Here is a 9,010-nt window from a genome sequence, read left to right on the forward strand (position 1 = left end):
TAAAGAGACTCGGGTTCCAGCCTTTACCATAAAGCCCTCTTCTTCCCTTTACTTGCTGCCGACTGGACTCCCCTGATGTATCAGGCATAGTGAAAACAATGAGTGAGAAAGTCAGATGCACCCAGCAGCTCATTTCAGGGAACCAGCCCTTTTCCTCTTGGGTAAGTTTTGATCAGGAATGTGAAAATAGAAAACTGAATTTTCCTAAGGACTTCAGCTCCACAAACATCCACCTGGTCCTCAATGTGGGGCCAGACAGTGTGTTCAGGGTGAGAAGGCTGGAGAGCAAGACAGGGGGATGGGATCTATGGTGAGTTGGATGGGACCCCTGCCTTGGAGACACAGAAATAGGGCAGGGAAGACAGACCTGTCAGTGACTGAGACCTGTCAGCTCAGCAGACACCAAGCAAAGAAGGGACTCACTCTGAGGGCTGAGAGAGAATAGGAGAAGGCTCAAGGGAATGAGCTGCACCCTTTAGGCTGGGCCCTGAAGAAAGAGATGCTTTCTTTGGTAAAGAACTGATGATGAAGTACAGGCGAGGTTCAGGGTAGTGTGAGCAAAGGTCCTGGACATGAAAACACCACACTGGCAAGAGAGGCATGTAGCAAACGCAGTCCTCCTCAGTGATATGGCTCGTGTCTCCCAGCACTTCCATCCTCTACCAGGGACCCAAGCATGCAGTTCAGAAGGCGGCCAGGAAACAGCCGGGCTCCAAGAGCCATCAGATTGACTCCGGTGAGCCAATCATTAGAAATTAAAAAATTGGCATGGGGCAGGGGTGGTAACAAAGAGCATGTCATCTAATGGGGACAGCCCCTACTCAGCTTGCCATGCTGTAAAATTAGAGCAGCCCAATTCAGGGATTTTTTAGAGAAGCCAGGAAAACACGGAGTGTATTATATACACTCGCACATATATACATGTATGGATATATACATATGTGCACACATTCATACCATTATATATTTCTATATTTTTAAAAATATTTTTTCTTAATTTTAAATATCCTTACTACGTTGTGCAGGACAAATAAAATGCATCTGTATCTGTGAGCCAAATTCAGACCCCCTGGCCACCTCGGTGCAAGTCGAAAGGACACGGAAGTTCCGAGAAGATGAGTGACTTGCATGAGGCCACATGGTAGGTGCGGAGGCAGGGGCTCGGATCCCGGCCGTTGGGGCCCAACACTGAGCTTGTGGCAGGGCAGGCCTAGGAGGGAGATCACTCCGAGGATGCAGTTGGAAGTGGTGGAGAGAAGTGGAACGGGAGCCCAAGGGCACAACGGAGGGAAGAGCTGGTCATCCCAGCACAGGAGTTATCTTCTATGTGATTAGGAAAGTCTACGCACACACGTGCACTCACAGGTGAGGAGGGGCAAGCATGAAAATACTAAAACTGGAAAAAGAACAAACCTGGAGTCACCACAACTGCGGATATTAAATTCTAAGGGCGGGGGTGGGCACCTGGGTGACAGAGTCAGTTGGGCATCTGACTCTTGGTTTCGGCTCAGGTCATGATCTCATGGGTTGTGGGTTTGAGCCCCGTTGCTGGCTCCCCACTCAGCACCGAGTCTGCTGGTCCCTCTTCTTCCGCCCCTCCCCTTCCCCACTCACGCACACTCTCTCTCTCTCTCTCTCTCTCTCTCTCTCTCTCAAATAAATCAATCTTTTTAAAAAAAATTCTAAGGGGATTAGTACTCAATAGTGGTTTCAAATACTAAAATGAAAATTTACTACCAATTTCAGAAAATCACCAACCTGCCCAAAATCAACCTGAAAAGAGAAACCGAATCCTGAATTCTCCACCCGCTGCCTTCCCTTCCGGCCACAGTTTCTTTCCATCAATAACCAGAACAGCCTCCCCCAGGAGCTAGGTTCTGCGGTGGGACCTGACTGGCTGTTTCCGCAGTCAGTGTCTCCCTGCAGGAGCTAGATATTGAGGATGATGTCTGGAAGCTTCTATTTTGTAGTTGTTTGCCACCATGAAAATCCGGTTTTTGAAAGGGAGTTTTTGCCAGCAGGAAAAGCAGAGTCCAAAGATGATCATCGTCATCCGAACCAGTCTGTAGCTCATGCTGCTCTTGACCTCGTAGATGAGAATATGTGGCTTGTCGAACAACATGCACTTGAAAACTGCGGACAAGTTCAATGAGGGGTTTGTTTCAGCATTTGTTCCTGTAGGTCATGTGAGATTTATTAGGCTTCATGACAGAAGGCAAGAACACGGAATAAAGAATTTCTTTACTGATGTCTATGATTTATACATAAAGTTTGCAATGAATCCATTTTATGAACCCAATTCTCCTATGGGATCAAGCACATTTAACAGAAAAGTTCAGTTTCTTGGGAAGAAACACCTTTTAGGTTGAATGCAGAAAAAAAATGGAATAAATAATGTCACTACAATGGGGAATTCTCAGGAATGAGTACATTGTAAGTAGCTTGATTAAATAGCCTGGAAAAGTGAAAGAAGGAAGGAAGGAAGGAAGGAAGGAAGGAAGGGAGGGAGGGAGGGGGGAGGGAGGGGGGAATGGTATAAAGCCATTAAAGCTGAAGGCACAGCAGGACATACCATATTGAGTGTGAGCGTGCCAAGGAAAGCTTCGTCCCTGTCCAGACTTTACCATAATTACACACACCCTTCGTGATTTCAGTGGAAATGAAGCTTGGAGGGGTTCTTGGGGAAGACTCACAAAAGCCACAGATCAAATCTCTTTGACTCAGACTGGTAAACATCGGGTGGTAAGAAGCCTTCCCTTTCATGGGAAATAAAAGGGGAAATGAATTAATCCTTGGTATTTGTGAAAAGTGAGGACTAAAAATCTGCAAAATCTCCCAGGGCAACAGTCTGACTTCCCTCTACAGGTCTCTTCCTCTTTTATGGAGTGATCCTCCCCCCAAAGCTGATCTGTATGAAATGCGAAGGCAACACTTCATTCAGAGCAGCTCTGGGGGTGAGGGGGAAGGGAAGAGGTCAGATGGGTGGAAGGAAGGAAGCGTTGGACCCAGATGACAGACAAAAGCAGGGGCGGCAGCCCGGCGCTCCCGTGGTGCTTCCCCACTGAGGCCAGGCACACAGTGTCAAGCTGTCCCCCAAGATCTCAAGGGGGGGGGTTCCTTCTTCCCGTTTTTGTAAAGACTTTTTTCTACTAGACACCTATTTTTAAAGCTTCCCCCCTCCCCCACCATACACTCCATGCTGAAGGCAAAAAGTTCATTCCAGCCACTCTCCAAATACCTTCGTGGTGCACCTGCCTGAGTGGCAGCCTCGGGTACCAGGTGCCCAAGCTTAGCAATACCAAGGCCTAGGAAAGGAATGTGCGTTGGATGGGGTGGTGGAGGAGGGCAAAGCCCCGACTCCCCAGTGGAGGACAGGAACATCCACAGCCGGGGACCCGGTTCCGCCTGGCGCTTCTGGCATCGACAGCAGACTTCAGCCACCTGGAGCCATGCGAGGCTCGATTTCACTAACCATGTATTTCTCCCTTTCCTTTCTGCCTGATGGCTTGTGTGTGTGTGAGAAAGACACCTCATGAAAGTCCTGTCAGAAACAACAGAGTCCCGTACATTTTGTAGCTGAGAAGCACTATAGTTCAGGGTTCCAGCTCTGGGGTCAAACGAATTTGAGTTCTTACCCTGGTTTTATCACTTCCTACCCTCATGAACTTGGGTGCATCAATGGGGTCCTCTCCACGCCTCTGTTTTCTCACCTGTAAAATGGGACAACCTAATAAAATCTGTGTCTGGAAAGAGAAAATGGAGAGTCAGCGAGGCCTGCTCTTTTTTCATAATAAGCCTTATTGAAATACCTGAAATTTTAAACCATGTCCATTTATAATTTTGGTTAAAAGGTAAAAATGAATTTAAAATATTAAAATACTTCAGGAAATAAAAAGAGAAAGAAAAAAAAAACCCTGAAGGCTGGGATAAGACATTTCTTTCTAGCCAAGAAAAGAATATACACAGATACATATAAATGAAATGGGTATTTGTACCCCTCAAACATGTATTTCTCAATTATGTTATGAGGAAAGTGAGAGTAGGAGATAAAATAGAGTGTTAATATTCACATTTCATTTTCAGCCTGGGGAGCTCATTGGGCGTGAGCCAGCCTGGGTCTGCTATTTACTGTGTGCTGGTTAGTCATTTCTCTTTTACATCTCTGCTTTTTATTGCATGTATATTTATTTTCTTTATGAAAATCATAACTACTACACACAGCAAAATATCCATTTTAGTTCTCCCTCAGGTCTCTTAATTCTTTTTTTCTGAATATTAAAAAATACCTTTATCAGAAAAAGTTGATTAGATTTGCTTATTGGATTAAAAAATCCATTTTCCAAGTGTAGAATGAATTATAGTATGAAAAGAGTTACTTGTAAAAAATAGAAATATCAAATCTAGTTTTGGGTAAAATAACTTCTACTGCAATTTACTGTGAAGAGAGGTTTAAAATATGGAATAACATCACACTAACCGAAAATTTCTCTGGGAAAATATTCTCCTGTTCCAAGAGAATTTTGACAAACAGCATTTCAGAGGTAAGTTTGAATCACATTGTAGGTCAAAAACAGTTAAACATCTGCAATTTTGTATGACTGAATCTAATGAAGGAGGACTCAGAAAAGTGTCATTATTTTTCTTCTTAGTTCTAATAAAAATTCTACTCAGATCATACACTTAAAATGGGTGAATTTTATGGCATGTAAATTATGTCTCAGTGTTATGGACTGAATGTTGGTGTTTGCCCAAAATTCACCGGTTGAACCCCTGCCCCCTGAATGTGGGCTTTGGGAGCTAATAAGGGTTAGATGAGCCCCTGGGGGCAGCGTGTTCATGAATGGGATGAGTGCCCTAAGGAGAGGGAAGAGAGACCTTGCTTCCCTCTGCTCTCTGCCCCAGGAGGGCTCGAGAGGGTGGGCATCCGCGAGAGAGCCTTCCCAGGAACTCTGACCCTGCCAGCACCCTCATCTCGGGCTTCCAGCCTCCAGAACTGTGAGAAATAAATGTCTGTTGTTTATAAGCCGCCCAGTCTATGGTACTTTGTGATAGAATCCCAAATCAACTGAGATATTCAATAAAGCTGTTAAAAAAAAATCAACTTGAGTCATTCATTTATTATTATTTTCAAAACCCTAATCCGTAATTTATTGGTGGGAGATCTCACCGAGGTTCCACGAAGCTAACTGACTTGTCTGACTCATTCAGAGACAGGGAGAAAACCTGTCTCTGAATGAAAAGCCCAGACCTTGTCCTTCTTGGCTCAATCCCCTCATTCATAAGACTTGGAAATAAAAGGGCCCAGCCTATTGCTAGTGTTTGCAGTGCTCCAAGACGGGAAGATGATTAAACCAAGGCCACGGAAGTTTGTAGAAAAAGAACCAGAAACTAAAGTCCACGGTCTCAATTGCTTCTTCCTCCATAGTAAGTTAACCATTACCTGGAAGCCAAACAAGGATCTTTGATGCCTCCCTCCCCGACTCTGACACACCTGCATTTCCCCAGCCCACCTCCCAGCCCACGGCGCTCCGTGTTATCAGAGGACAGACAGCCTCACTGTGGAAGTCCAACTCAACCCAAACAGTCCATGCTGGGGGACTAAAAAAAAAAAAAGAAAGAAAAAGACAACAAAATTTGGGTAGCAACATTCAGAAAGCCTTTTCCGTATTTAGCAGCCACAATGCAAGTCTCGAATGCATTCCTGGTAGCAGAGAGGGCCACTAAGCCTACAGGAAAGCCTGGGGGAGGTGCTTCTCAGACTTGAATGTGCACCTGACTCACCCGTGGACCTGAATAAAATGCAGTCTTACCAGTCTTAGGTCTCGAGTAAGCTCTGAGATTCTGCATTTCTAACAAGCTCTCAGGAAACGCTGATGCTGCTAGGTAGGACCGGGACCACCTTCAAGTAGCAAAGGTCTAGGGCGGCTCCGTTCCGTAGAAATGTCAGCTGCTGCAAAAATGCGAGCCACATACGTGACTTTAAATTTTCTGGTAGCTACATTACAAAAGTGAAAAGAAGTAGATAAAATTAATTTTAACAATATATTTTTATTTAACCCAATAATTCAAAATACCGTTTCAATATGTAACTAAGAGGAGAATTTATTTACGAGATGTTCGACATTCTTTTGTTCGTACTCAGCATTCAAAGTCTGGTACGTATTTTGGACTCCCGGCACATCTCAATTCCAACTGGGCAGGTTTCAAGGGCTCGGAAGCCCCGTGTGACCAGTGGCTACCGGGTAGGACGACACAGCTCCAGGGCCCCCCTCAAGTGGCTCTGGATTGCCTAGACAGGCACACCACAAGCAGCCAACACTGAGGGAGATTATTCTCATTCTACTCTATTCTTTTCTGGTGGGAAATCCACTAAGGAGTCTTGCCGACTGAGAAATGGAGACAAGAAATGTCTAGTCTTTTGAGGTCTACTTATCAAATACAGGAAGGGGCACGATTGCAAGAGAGGAAGAAGGGCATTTGCAATAAGGAGCCTTCCCACAGGGAGTGTAGCCAGCACAGTGGGAAGCTGGGGGAGGCCGATTCTGATGGGTGAGAGGCAGGGCAAATGAGAGGCCCCAGGGTTCCTCGGCTGCTTGCTCTGTCCCTGACCCCTCACCATCCATCCTGGACCCTGTGGCCAAGCTCACCAACCCCGTGGCTTGCATTTAGTATCATTTAGTATCAAAAATGAAGTCAAAGAGGGAAAGGAAAAAAATATTTAAAGGATAAAGTAAAGATTAAAAAAGATAAAAACGGAAGGTGAAGTGGGGCGCCTGGGTGGCTCAGTTGGTTGAGCGGCCAACTCTTGGTTTGGGCTCAGGTCATGATCTCAGGGCTGTGAGATCGAGCCCCGTGTCAGGCTCTGTGCTCAGTGGGGCGTCTGCTTGAGATTCTCTCTCTCTCTCTCTCTCTCCCTCTGTCCCTACCCACCCCCACTTCTAGAATAAATGAGTAAATCTTTAAATGGAAAGTGAGGTTAGCAGGACATAAAAGAATTCCAAGAAAAAGAAAAACTCTTCTAAACCCTTTACCCCTACTGGATTTCTCACTCTTAGCTCCCAGGCTATGCACAGAAAGATAAATTTTGGAACTGGGTTGTCCTGCCTTCGCCTGGAGACAGGAGGAGCCCTGAAGCCACAGCGTTTAGTCCCATAACCCAGCACGGGAGGCTCACTCTTGACTCTTCTACAGATTCTGCTTGTGGAAGTCACAGAACTGGAGGACCGTTGACTCCCAACTCCCTTCAAAGCAGGAATTACTTCAGAAACCAGGACAGCCAGCCTGTCCTTGAAACTTCCACAAAGGGTTTACTAGCTCAAGAAGACAGCCTTTTCCATTTTTAAGAAGTCTTACAAAGTCATTTCTATCAAGCTGAAGTTTACCTTCATTTAAAGTTCATCCACTAAAAAAAAAATAATAATAATTAATTTTAAAAAATAAAAAATAAATAAACTTAATCCACTAATCCAAGTCCTAGTTCCAAAACTACACAAACTGCTTGCCATCCTTATTCTTTAAATAATTGGAGACAGCTGCTCTGGCTTGCTTGTCCTAGATCTCTTGCTGTTCAAATCTGCCAACACCTTTACATCAATTCGGGACCGATATGTATAGGGTAATTGTCCAGAAAGAGGATTAGTTAAATAAACAGCAGTACATCCACACAATGAATTATTATGCAGCCATTTAAAAACGATAATGGAGATGTAGATTTATTGACACTGGAAGACTTTTACCATATGTTAAATAATTAAAAGGCAGGCTAGAAAACCATATGTATAGTAGAATCCTATTTTTTTTAACCTGTAAGTATAGTTTTACAGAGAGAAAAGTCTAGAAGAATACACACTAAAATGTCACAGAGGTTATTTAAGAAGGAAGCCATGACACTTTGCTTAACCACATTTTCTAATTCTTCTATGCGAGCACGTGGCACTTTATAATACCGTTAAATAATGTTTTGTACAGATAAATATAAATTATAACCAGTCTTCATAGCAGATAGGGAGCAATGACAAATCATTCATTTGTTCCCTCAATGAATGAATACTCACTATATGTCAGACACTGTTTTAGGTGCAGTTGTAGGTACAAGACGGACCAAAATCCCCGCTCTCTGGAACTTACATTCCAATGAAGGAGACAGATGTTAAGAAATAAATTACTACAATACATAGTATATTAGTAGTGACAAGTGGTAAGGAGAAAAAATCTAGGCAGGGAAAAAGTAGCAAGTGTTGAGGGAGATTGAAATTTTAGATAAGATTGTCTGGGAAAGTCTCACAAGAAGGTGCCATTTGAGTAAAGACCTAAAGTAGGTACAGGGATGAGCTATATCTAGGTATCTGTGGATAAAGGGTTCCAAGTCAAAAAGAGATTTATTACAAAGACCCTAAGACGGGAGCATGGCCCACATTCAAGAAGTACCAGAGAACCTAGCACGGCCAGGGTGGAGGGGGTTGGGGGAAGGTACAAGGTCAAGGTGTTGGCCGGACCAGTAGGGCCTCGCATTAGCCTAAGACGGGCAGCCACACAGGTTTCTGAGCAGAGGACTTACAGGATCCCGCTCAGGGTCTAAATAGAAATCACTCTGGTTGCTATGTTGAGAACAGACTGAAGTGGGACAAGGGCAAAAGCATGGGCAAGAGTTGGCGGTCGCTTGGAGCAGTGTGGTAACCGGTGGAGATGGCGAATCAAAGGGACCACTCAAAGTGGCCAGAGTATATTGTGCGAGCAGGGCCCTCAGGATTTGCCCATGAACTAGACATAGGGGATAAGAGAAAGAGGGGAGTAAGGATGATACCAAGGCTTTAGGTGGGAGGAATTGGACAGTGAGGAAGACTGTGGGAGGGTCCGATGGGGCAGACAACAGAAGCTCAGTTTTGAACACTGAATTTGAAAACCTCTTGAACAATCAAATGCAGGTGTCAAAAACACAGGTATATATGTCTGGAAATCAGAAGAAAGGTACTGGATAGAGATGTTAAAAAATCCAACCGAATAAATCTTA

The 9,010-nt window shown here is 44.4% G+C and overlaps 1 pseudogene; it reads left to right on the top strand.

The window, feature by feature from the left end:
- The first annotated feature begins 1,945 nt into the window (after nt 1–1,945).
- Nucleotides 1,946–2,369, top strand: LOC113920314 (annotated as a pseudogene).
- Nucleotides 2,370–9,010: the final 6,641 nt, after the last annotated feature.

This window comes from Zalophus californianus, chromosome 3, assembly GCF_009762305.2.
Source record: "Zalophus californianus isolate mZalCal1 chromosome 3, mZalCal1.pri.v2, whole genome shotgun sequence".
In the NCBI taxonomy this organism is placed as follows: domain Eukaryota; kingdom Metazoa; phylum Chordata; class Mammalia; order Carnivora; family Otariidae; genus Zalophus; species Zalophus californianus.